This window comes from Aegilops tauschii, chromosome 7, assembly GCF_002575655.3.
Source record: "Aegilops tauschii subsp. strangulata cultivar AL8/78 chromosome 7, Aet v6.0, whole genome shotgun sequence".
NCBI lineage: Eukaryota > Viridiplantae > Streptophyta > Magnoliopsida > Poales > Poaceae > Aegilops > Aegilops tauschii.
The window spans coordinates 592,366,160-592,377,919 of NC_053041.3; the positions used below are offsets into that span (position 1 = coordinate 592,366,160).

At 43.9% G+C, this 11,760-nt stretch overlaps 1 pseudogene; it reads right to left on the reverse strand.

Annotated features, from left to right (window-relative positions):
- Positions 1–10,660: 10,660 nt before the first annotated feature.
- LOC109765224 (cortical cell-delineating protein-like) lies at positions 10,661–11,361 on the reverse strand (annotated as a pseudogene).
- Between the last annotated feature and the right edge of the window lie 399 nt (positions 11,362–11,760).

An 11,760-nucleotide genomic window follows, 5' to 3' on the forward strand; every position in this document is an offset into this window, starting at 1 on the left:
GATGGTTTTCTTGGGTTGTTTGAGGTGGTATTTATAGGCCGGTTGTAGTGTGCAAGTGCATGCATGTCATTATCAGTCGAGCTAATTAGTTTGACTCTTGCCGTAGTAATTTGCAAAACTTATGTGCAACCATTATTGTACTGGCATGTTACGTGTGTAACATCCATCATGGGAGCTTAATCTGTTCGCTAATGAACAAAAATCTGAGAGCCGAGCCAGCCAGGAGACTTTCCTTTAGTTTCCAAGAAGAGTATTCTAATATGCATGTTGTCTGCTGTGTGCATATAAATATGTGATGGCTTTATAAGCATACATAGCATCGGACAAAGAAATATATCTGGCATGACAGCGCTACGAGTTGGCGTAACCGTGATCATCAGGGTCACGGGAGACACATATAGGAGTTGTATGGTCTTGATTCCATGCGTCTATTATATCTATCGTACTCTGGTTTATTATACTGGCTCGTTGGCACGGATGGACATGTACGTTCAGCTCGCTGTATAATAATTAGTTAATGCAGCACCATTGGTTGTGCCGACGAAGAATTTCACACATTTGCTAAACACTAGGTACCTGAAATTTTCCTTTGTGCCAGTTACAGCCTGTTTTGTGCGAGGACAAACGCAGGGTTATGTGAGAGGTGACAACGACGAGGACAAGCGGGGGCGAGTACAAAACTTGACTTATGCAGGTTGAGGGTGGAGGTGCGGGGGTCGTCGGAGTTTACTGCAGGTCGGGGGAGGTTGAGGGGCTGGCGAGGCTGGCGAGGCGGTGTGCGGCACCTCCCGCCGGCCGGAAGGAGGCTGCCAATTAGGGCAGGGTAGATCACGTGGGAGGGGGAGGAACCGTTGCACGAGAGAGGAAGATGTGAGGAGAAGAAGGTTAACAGGTGGCGGCACAATCGTGCCATCAAACGGAAAATTGACTGATGCAGATTTTATTCCTAGATGCCTGTCATATAGGCGGTCCTAATTTCAATACTGCTTAAATGCCATGGTGCAAGATAGAGCCCATTTGATTGAGTTGAACAAAATAGTTACACATTATAGTTTTTTTTCGTCGAGAGAAGACCATTATAGCCAGCTTTAGTCCCGAATTCTAAAACCGGATTGCTTTAGTCCGTTGACTCAAAAGAAGAGGTCTCATGCTCGCTTGGCGTGGCTTTGACTAGTCATTGCCCACGTGGAAATCTTCTTCCTTTCCATTGTAACCCGGTTGGGTATTTTTTTTAGCAGTTGGCGCGCGCCGAGCAACAAAAGAAGAAGGTAGGCGTGGGGCTGTTGGGAAACGTAGCATGCAATTTCAAAAATTTCCTACGCTCACGCAAGATCTATCTAGGAGATGCATAGCAACGAGAGGGGGAGAGTGCGTCTACGTACCCTCGTAGACCGAAAGCGGAAGCGTTTGACAACACGGTTGATGTAGTCGAACTTCTTCTAGATCCGACCGATCAAGCACCGAACGTACGACACCTCCGAGTTCTACACACGTTCAGCTCGATGACGTCCCTCGCCTTCTTGATCCAGCAAGGTGTCGAGGTAGTAGATGAGTTCTGTCAGCACGACGGCGTGGTGACGGTGATGGTGAAGTGATCCGTGCAGGGCTTCGCCTAAGCACTACGAAGATATGACCGGAGGCGTAAACTATGAAGCGGGACGCCGCACATGGCTAACAATTGATGTTGTGTGTTCTAGCGGTGCCCCCCCCCCACATATATAGGTTGGAGGGGAGGAGAGGCAGCCAAGGGGGCGCCCCAGGTAGGAGGAATCCTACTTGAGGTCCTCCCAATTCGGCCTCCCCCATTTCCTATTCCTATTCGGAGTAGGAAGGGAAGAGGGGGAAGGGGAATCCTATTCCCTTTTTCCTTTCCTCCTTCCCCTTTCCTTCTCCAATTTGGCCAGACCATATGGGGGGGCGCACCAGCCCCTTTGTGGCTGGTGTGTTTCCCCTCTTGGCCCATAAGGCCCATATCTTTTGCCGGGGGTGCCGGGAACCCCTTCCGGTGACCCGATAAGTACCCGGTACCCCCGGAACACTTTCGGTGTCTGAATACTATCGTCCTATATATGAATCTTTACCTCTCGACCATTTCGAGACTCCTCGTCATGTCCGTGATCTCATCCGGGACTCCGAACAACATTCGGTCACCAAATCACATAACTCATACAATATAAAATCGTCATCGAACGTTAAGCGTGCGGACCCTACGGGTTCGAGAGCTATGTAGACATGTCTGAGACACCTCTCCGGTCAATAACCAACAGCGGAACCTGGATGCTCATATTGGCTCCTACATATTCTACGAATATCTTTATCGGTCGAACCGTAATGACAACATACGTTATTCCCTTTGTCATCGGTATGTTACTTGCCCGATATTCGATCGTCGGTATCCACATACCTAGTTCAATCCCGTTACCGGTAAGTCTCTTTACTCGTTCCATAATACATCATCCTGCAACTAACTCATTAGTTACTTTGCGTGCAAGGCTTCTTATGATGTGTATTACCGAGAGGGCCCAGAGATACCTCTCCGATACTTGGAGTGACAAATCCTAATCTCGATCTATGCCAACCCAACAAAGAACTTCGGAGATACTTGTAAAGCATCTTTATAATCACCCAGTTACGTTGTGACGTTTGATAGCACACAAGGTATTCCTCCGGTATCCAGGAGTTGCATAATCTCATAGTTGAAGGAATATGTATTTGACATGAAGAAAGCAATAGCAATAAAACTGAACGATCAATATGCTAAGCTAACGGATGGGTCTTGTCCATCACATCATTCTCCTAATGATGTGATCTCGTTCGTCAAATGACAACACATGTCTATGGTTAGGAAACTTAACCATCTTTGATTAATGAGCTAGTGTAGTAGAGACTTACTAGGGACATGGTGTTTTGTCTATGTATCCACACATGTATCAAGTTTCCGGTTAATACAATTCTAGCATGAATAATAAACATTTATCATGGTATAAGGAAATATAAAATAACAACTTTATTATTGCCTCTAGGGCATATTTCCTTCAGTCTCCCACTTGCACTAGTGTCAATAATCTAGTTCACATCGCCATGTGATTTAACACCAATAATTCACATCTTTATGTGATCAACACCCATAGTTCACATCGCCATGTGACCAACACCCAAAGGGTTTACTGGAGTCAATAATCTAGTTCACATCGTTATGTGATTAACACCCAAAGAGTACTGAGGTGTGATCATGTTTTCCTTGTGAGAGAAGTTTAGTCAACGGGTATGCCACATTCAGATTCGTATGTATTTTGCAGATTTCTATGTCTACAATGCTCTGCATGGAGCTACTCTAGTTAATTGCTCCCATGTTCAATACGTATCTAGAATGATCAATGTCAAAGCTTGCATCGACGTAACTCTTTACGATGAACTCTTTATCACCTCCATAACCGAGAAACATTTCCTTAGTCCTTTTTAGGTACCTAAGGATAATTTTGACCGCTGTCCAGTGATCTACTCCTAGATCACTATTGTACCCCCTTGTCAAACTCATGGCAAGGTATAGGGAATGACTTTCATTCTCTCTCTATCTTCTGCCGTGGTCGGGTTTTGAGTCTTACTCAACTTCACACCTTGAAACACAGACAAGAACCCTTTCTTAGACTGATCTATTTTGAACTTCTTCAACAAATTTGCCAAGGTATGTGCTTTGTGAAAGTCCTATTAAGCATCTCGATCTATCCCTATAGATCTTGATGCCCAATATTTAAGTAACTTCACTGAGGTCTTTCATTGAAAAATTCTTATTCAAGTATCCGTTTATGCTATCCAGAAATTCCATATCATTTTCGATCAACAATATGTCATCCACATATATTATCAGAAATGCTACAGAGCTCCCACTCACTTTCTTGTAAATACAGGCTTCACCAAAAGCCTGTATAAAACCATATGCTTTGATCACCTCATCAAAGCGTATATTCCAACTCCGAGATGCTTGCACCAGTCCATAGATGGATCGCTAGAGCTTGCACACTTTGTTAGCACCTTTAGGATTGACAAAAACCTTCTGGTTGCATCATATACAACTCTTCTTTAAGAAATCCATTAAGGAATGCAGTTTTGACATCCATTTGCCAGATTTCATAAAATGCGGTAATTGCTAACATGATTCGGACAGACTTAAGCATCGCTACGATTGAGAAAATCTCATCGTATTCAACACCTTGAACTTGTCGAAAACCTTTTGCGACAAGTCGAGCTTTGTAGATAGTAACACTACCATCAGTGTTCGTCTTCCTCTTGAAGATCCATTTATTCTCAATGGCTTGCCGATCATTGGGCAAGTCCACCAAAGTCCACACTTTGTTCTCATACATGGATCCTATCTCAGATTTCATGCCCTCAAGCCATCTGTCGGAATCTGGGCTCATCATAGCTTCTTCATAGTTCGTAGGTTCGCCATGTTCTAATAACATGACTTCCAAGACAGGATTACCATACCAATCTGGTGGGGAACGTGCTCTGTTTGACCTACGAGGTCCAGTAGTAACTTGATCCGAACTTTCATGATCATCGTCATTAGCTTCCTCTCTAGTTGGTGTAGGAATCGCGGGAACGGATTTCACTAATGTGCTATTTTCCAATTAGAGAGAAGGTATAATTACCTCATCAAGTTCTACTTTCCTCCTACTCACTTCTTTCGAGAAAAACTCCTTCTCTAGAAAGGATCCATTCTTAGCAACAAAGATCTTGCCTTCGGATCTGTGGTAGAAGGTGTACCCAACAATTTCTTTTGGGTATCCTATGAAGATGCACTTCTCCGATTTGGGTTTGAGCTTATCAGGCTGAAGCTTTTTCACATAAGCACCGCAACCCCAAACTTTAAGAAACGACAACTTAAGTTTCTTGCCAAACCACAGTTCATATGGTGTCGTTTCAATGGTTTTAGACGGTGCCCTATTTAACGTGAATGCATCTATCTCTAATGCATAACCCCAAAAGGATAGTGGTAAAGCGGTAAGAGACATCATAGAACGCACCATATCTAATAAAGTACGATTACGACATTCGGACACACCATTATGCTGTGGTGTTCCAGGTGGCATGAGTTGTGAAACTATTCCACATTGTTTTAAATGAAGGCCAAACTCGTAACTCAAATATTCGCCTCCGCGATCAGATCGTAGAAACTTTATTTTCTTGTTACGATGATTCTGCACGTCACTCAGAAATTCTTTGAACTTTTCAAATATTTCAGACTTGTGTTTCATTAAGTAGATATACCCATATCTGCTCAAAACATCTGTGAAGGTCAGAAAATAACGATACCCGCCGCGAGCTTCAACACTCATCGGACCGCATACATCGGTATGTATTATTTCCAATAAGTCATTAGCTCGCTCCATTGTTCCAGAGAACAGAGTTTTAGTCATCTTGCCCATGACGCATGGTTCGCAAGCATCAAATGATTCATAATCAAGTGATCCCAAAAGTCCATCTGCATGGAGTTTCTTCATGCGCTTTACACCAATATGACCTAAACGGCAGTGCCACAAGTATGTTGCACTATCATTATCAACTTTGCATCTTTTGGCATTAATTTTATAAATATGTGTATCACTACGATCGAGATTCAATAAACCATTCACATTGGGTGTATGACCATATAAGGTTGTATTCATGTAAATAGAACAACAATTATTCTTTGACTTAAATGAATAACCGTATTGCAATAAACATGATCAAATCATATTCATTCTCAACACATACACCAAATAACATTTATTTAAGGTTCAACACTAATCCCAAAGGTAGAGGGAGTGTGCGATGGTGATCTCATCAACCTTGGAATCACTCCAACACACATCGTCACCTCGCCCTTAACTAGTCTCTGTTCATTTTGAAACTCCTGTTCCGAGTTACTAATCTTAACAACTGAACCGGTATCAAATACCCTGGGGTTACTATGAACACTAGTAAATTACACATCAATAACATGTATATCAAATATACCTTTGTTCACTTTGCCATCCTTCTTATCCGCCAAGTATTTGGGGTAGTTCTGCTTCTAGTGACCATTCCCTTTGCAGTAGAAGCACTCAGTTTCAGGCTTAGGTCTAGCTTTGGGCTACTTCACGGGAGCGGCAACTTGCTTGCCATTCTTCCTGAAGTTCCCTCTCTTTTCCTTGCCCTTTTCTTGAAACTAGTGGTCTTCTTAACCATCAACACTTGATGCTTTTTCTTGATTTCTATGTTCGTCGATTTCAGCATTACGAAGAGCTCGGGAATCGTTTTCGTGATCCCTTGCATATTATAGTTCATCACGAAGTTCCATTAACTTGGTGATAGTGACTAGAGAACTCTGTCAATCACTATCTCATCTGGAAGATTAACTCCCACTTGATTCAAGCGATTGAAGTACCCAGACATTCTGAGCACATGCTCACTGGTTGAGCTAGTCTCCTCCATCTTGTAGGCAAAGTACTTGTCAGAGGTCTCATACCCCTCGACTCGGGCAAGAGTCTGAAATACAGATTTCAGCTATTGGAACATCTCATATGCTCTGTGGCATTCAAACATTTTTGAAGTCCCGGTTCTAAGACGTATAGCATGGTGCACTAAACTATCAAGTAGTCATCATACCGAGCTTTGCCAAACGTTCATAACGTCTGCATTTGCTCCTGCAATAGGTCTGTCACCTAGCGGCGCATCAAGGACATAATTCTTCTGTGCAGCAATGAGGACAATCCTCAGATCACGGACCCAGTCCGCTTTATTGCTACTAACATCTTTCAACTTATTTTTCTCTAGGAACATATCAAAAATAAAACAGGGGAGCTATACGCGAGCTATTGATCTATAACATAGATATGCAAATACTATCAGGACTAACTTCATGATAAATTAAGTTCAATTAATCAAATTACTTAAGAACTCCCACTTAGATAGACATCCCTCAGGTCATCTAAATGATACGTGATCCAAATCAACTAAACCATGTCCGATCATCACGTGAGATGGAGTAGTCATCAATGGTGAACATCTCTATGTTGATCATATCTACTATATGATTCACGTTCGACCTTCCAGTCTCCAGTGTTCCGTGGCCATGTCTGTACATGCAAGGCTCGTCAAGTTTAACCCGAGTATTCCGCATGTGCAAAACTGTCTTGCACCCGTTATATGTGAACGTAGAGCCTATCACACCCAATCATCACGTGGTGTCTCGGCACGACAAACTGTCGCAACGGTGCATGCATACTCAGGGAGAACACTTATACCTTGAAATTTTAGTAAGGGATCATCTTATAATGCTACCTCCGTACTAAGCAAAATAAGATGCATAAAAAATAAACATCACATGCAATCAAAATATGTGACATGATATGGCCGTCATCATCTTGTGCCTTTGATCTCCATCTCCAAAGCACGGTCATGATGTCCATCGTCAACGGCTTGACACCTTGATCTCCATCGTAGCGTCGTGGTCGTCTCGCCAACTATTGCTTCTACAACTATTGTTAACACATAGTGATAAAGTAAAGCAATTACATGGCGTTTGCATTTCATACAATAAAGCGACAACCATAAGGCTCCTGCCAGTTGCCGATAACTTTTACAAAACATGATCATCTCATACAATAACGTATATCACATCATGTATTGACCATATCACATCCCAACATGCCCTGCAAAAACAAGTTAGACGTCCTCTACTTTGTTGTTGCAAGTTTTACGTGGCTGCTACGGGCTTCTAGTAAGAACCGTTCTTATCTACACATCAAAACCACAACGATTTTTCATCAAGTGTGCTGTTTTAACCTTCAACTAGGACCGGACGTAATCAAATTCGATTCAACTAAAGTTGGAGAAACAGACACCCGCCAGCCACCTTTATGCAAAACTAGTTGCATGTCTGTCGGTGGAACCGGTCTCATGAACGTGGTCATGTAAGGTTGGTCCAGGCCGCTTCATCCAACAATACTGCCGAATCAAAATAAGACATTGGTGGTAAGCAGTATGATGATCACCGCCCACAATTCTTGGTGTTCTACTCGTGCATATCATCTACGCATAGACCAGCTGGCTCGGATACCACTGTTGGAAAACGTAACATGCAATTTGAAAAATTTCCTACTCTCACGCAAGATCTATCTAGGAGATGCATAGCAGCGAGAGGGGGAGAGTGTGTCTACATACCCTCGTAGAACGAAAGTGGAAGCGTTTGACAACGCGGTTGATGTAGTCGAACTTCTTCTAGCTCTGACCGATAAGGATCGAACGTACGACACCTCCGAGTTCTACACACGCTCAGCTCGATGACGTCCCTCGCCTTCTTGATCCAGCAAGGTGTCGACGTAGTAGATGAGTTCTTTCAGCACGACGGCGCGGTGACGGTGATGGTGAAGTAATCCACGCAGGGCTTCGCCTAAGCACTACGAAGATATGACCGGAGGCGTAAACTGTGGAGGGGGGCGCCGCACACGGCTAACAATTGATGTTGTGTGTTCTAGCGGTGCCCCCCCCCACATATATATAGGTTGGAGGGGAGGAGAGGCAGCCAAAGGGGGCGCCCCAAGTAGGAGGAATCCTACTTGGGGTCCTCCCAATTCGGCCTCCCCCATTTCCTATTTATATTCGGAGTAGGAAGGGAAGAGGGGGAAGGGGGAATCCTATTCCATTTTTCCTTTCCTCCTTCCCCTTTCCTTCTCCAATTTGGCCAGCCCATATGGGGGGGCGCACCAGCCCCTTTGTGTCTGGTGTGTTTCCCCTCTTGGCCCATAAGGCCCATATCTTTTGCCAGGGGTGCCCGGAACCCCTTCCGGTAACCCGATAAGTACCCGGTACCCCCGGAACACTTCTGGTGTCCGAATACTATCGTCCTATATATGAACCTTTACCTCTCGACCATTTCGAGACTCCTCGTCATGTCCGTGATCTCATCCGGGACTCCGAACAACATTCGGTCACCAAATCACATAACTCATACAATATAAAATCGTCATTGAACGTTAAGCGTGCGGACCCTACGGGTTTGAGAGCTATGTAGACATGACTGAGACACCTCTCCGGTTAATAACCAACAGCGGAACCTGGATGCTCAAATTGGCTCCTACATATTCTACGAAGATCTTTATCGGTCGAACCGTAATGACAACATACGTTATTCCCTTTGTCATCGGTATGTTACTTGCCCGAGATTCGATCGTCGGTATCCACATACCTAGTTAAATATCGTTACCGGCAAGTCTCTTTACTCGTTCCATAATACATCATCCTGCAACTAACTCATTAGTTACTTTGCTTGCAAGGCTTCTTATGATGTGTATTAGCGAGAGGGCCCAGAGATACCTCTCCGATACTCGGAGTGACAAATCCTAATCTCGATCTATGCCAACCCAACAAACACCTTCGGAGATACTTGTAGAACATCTTTATAATCACCCAGTTACGTTGTGACGTTTGATAGCACACAAGGTATTCCTCCGGTATCCGAGAGTTGCATAATCTCATAGTCGAAGGAATATGTATTTGACATGAAGAAAGCAATAGCAATAAAACTGAACGATCAATATGCTAAGCTAACGGATGGGTCTTGTCCATCACATCATTCTCCTAATGATGTGATCTCGTTCATCAAATGACAACACATGTCTATGGTTAGGAAACTTAACCATCTTTGATTAACGAGCTTGTCTTGTAGAGGCTTACTAGGGACACGATGTTTTGTCTATGCATCCACACATGTATCATGTTTCCGGTTAATACAATTCTAACATGAAGAATAAACATTTATCATAGTATAAGGAAATATAAAATAACAACTTTATTATTGCCTCTAGGGCATATTTCCTTCAGAGGCTTGTGTGGCTAGTGGCGGGGCACAGAGAACCTGCAGGCGGCCAGGGAGCTGCTGCATGACGAGCGTTGTGGGATGAGCTATTAGCATGACATGAGTCTCATTGTATTAAGGTAGCTAGGTTTACAATATTCGCTCCTTACAAGCAAATCAGTGTCGAATCTGAGAGGGGGAACGGACGAGAGGAACTTGGGTTCTAAGATAAGAGGTAGCCGCTGCCGTGTTGTGCCTTTATCGATCTTCAATCCCCTCCCCAATGTGGGGATCCCCACCTTATACTCCCCCATATATGCCTATATTTTTGTTCCAATATATAAATCGAAGCAAACAACCAATTGCTATTCAATTGTCTAGAAAGGTATGAGTTAAGCAAGAGTTATCATCCTTTCTAAAGCATGTTTTTTTCGCAATGCTCTAACGCTACGTATAACTGAAGCAAATGAACAATTCTATAAATACCACAACTCAAAAGATATAAGTGAAATGCACAGAACTTTCTATAAAGTCATGACCAATGTGTGTCTCTCCCTATCAAATGTGATCAGGATATGATGATTGTAAAATACCAACAAGCAAAGCAAAAAAAATGCAAACGACACTCCAAGAATAACACATATCATGTGAACACATAAAAATTAGACGCTCGAGACTTCTTGAATATTTTTTTGGGGTGCCTTGGGTATGACCAAGCTTAGGCTTTTGCCTCTTCTTAATCGTCTCATATCAATATCTCCTAGATCTTAAAAACTTTATCCACACAAAAATTCATAAAACTTTTATTAAAGGGTTAGTAAACATATGAACAAATTAACTTCATGTACTGCCAAGACAACTTCGTATATCCTTTTACAAATACATGAATCGTGCCTTTAGATACCATAATGGGATACACTGATCATTGATCAATCACAAGCTTATCAAGCATGCATGCACGAGCCAGGGAGCCCATGCAAACACCTGACATATAGTACCCAAACTGGAACATAGAAAATAAACGTATGGTGCGTACGTATGACGTGCAAACTAGTTACGAGTACAACGATTATGCATGTATAATATTCATCGATAGTTGGATGGATCAGATGGGGCAGGTGAAGTCGGAGGCGCACTTCTTGCCGCACTGGTTGAGGAGGAGGGTCAGGTCGGTGGGGACGTTGAGCTTGATGCCGAGAATGTTGGCCCTGATAGTGGTGCAGAGGCACACGGCGGCGTCGAGGTCGGCGAGCCCGCCCAGGAGCGGGCAGCACTGCTCGTTCTCCGGCACACCGATCCTGAGCTTCACCAGGTTCAGCACGTCGGCGCACACGCCCAGCTTCAGCGTGTTGATCGGGCAGCTGCCCCCGCCGCTCGATGGCACGACAGGCGGTGGGTGGATCGGCCGGGTAGGGACGACCAGCGGGCGTAGGGTCCGCAGCCCTGGGCGGCGGCAAGGAGGGCCAGGTTCAGGACCAGAAAGAGGGCGACCATGGAGGGCGCCATTGCTACTGATCGATTTTACTGGTCTGTGGCTAAGCTTGTAGGCTTTGCTAGCTTGGGATGGTTTTCTTGGGTTGTTTGAGGTGGTATTTATAGGCCGGTTGTAGTGTGCAAGTGCATGCATGTCATTATCAGTCGAGTTAATTAGTTTGACTCTTGCCGTAGTAATTTGCAAAACTTATGTGCAACCATTATTATACTGGCATGTTACGTGTGTAACATCCATCATCCAGTGAGAGCCGAGCCAGCCAGGAGACTTTCCTTTAGTTTTCAAGAAGAGTACTCTTATATGCATGTTGTCTGCTGTGCGGATATAAAGATTTGATGGGTTTACAAGTGTAGCCGTAATAATCTGGAGCATAGCATCGGACAAAGGAATATATCTGGCATGACAGCGCTACGAGCTGGCGTAACCCTGATCATCAGGGTCACGGGAG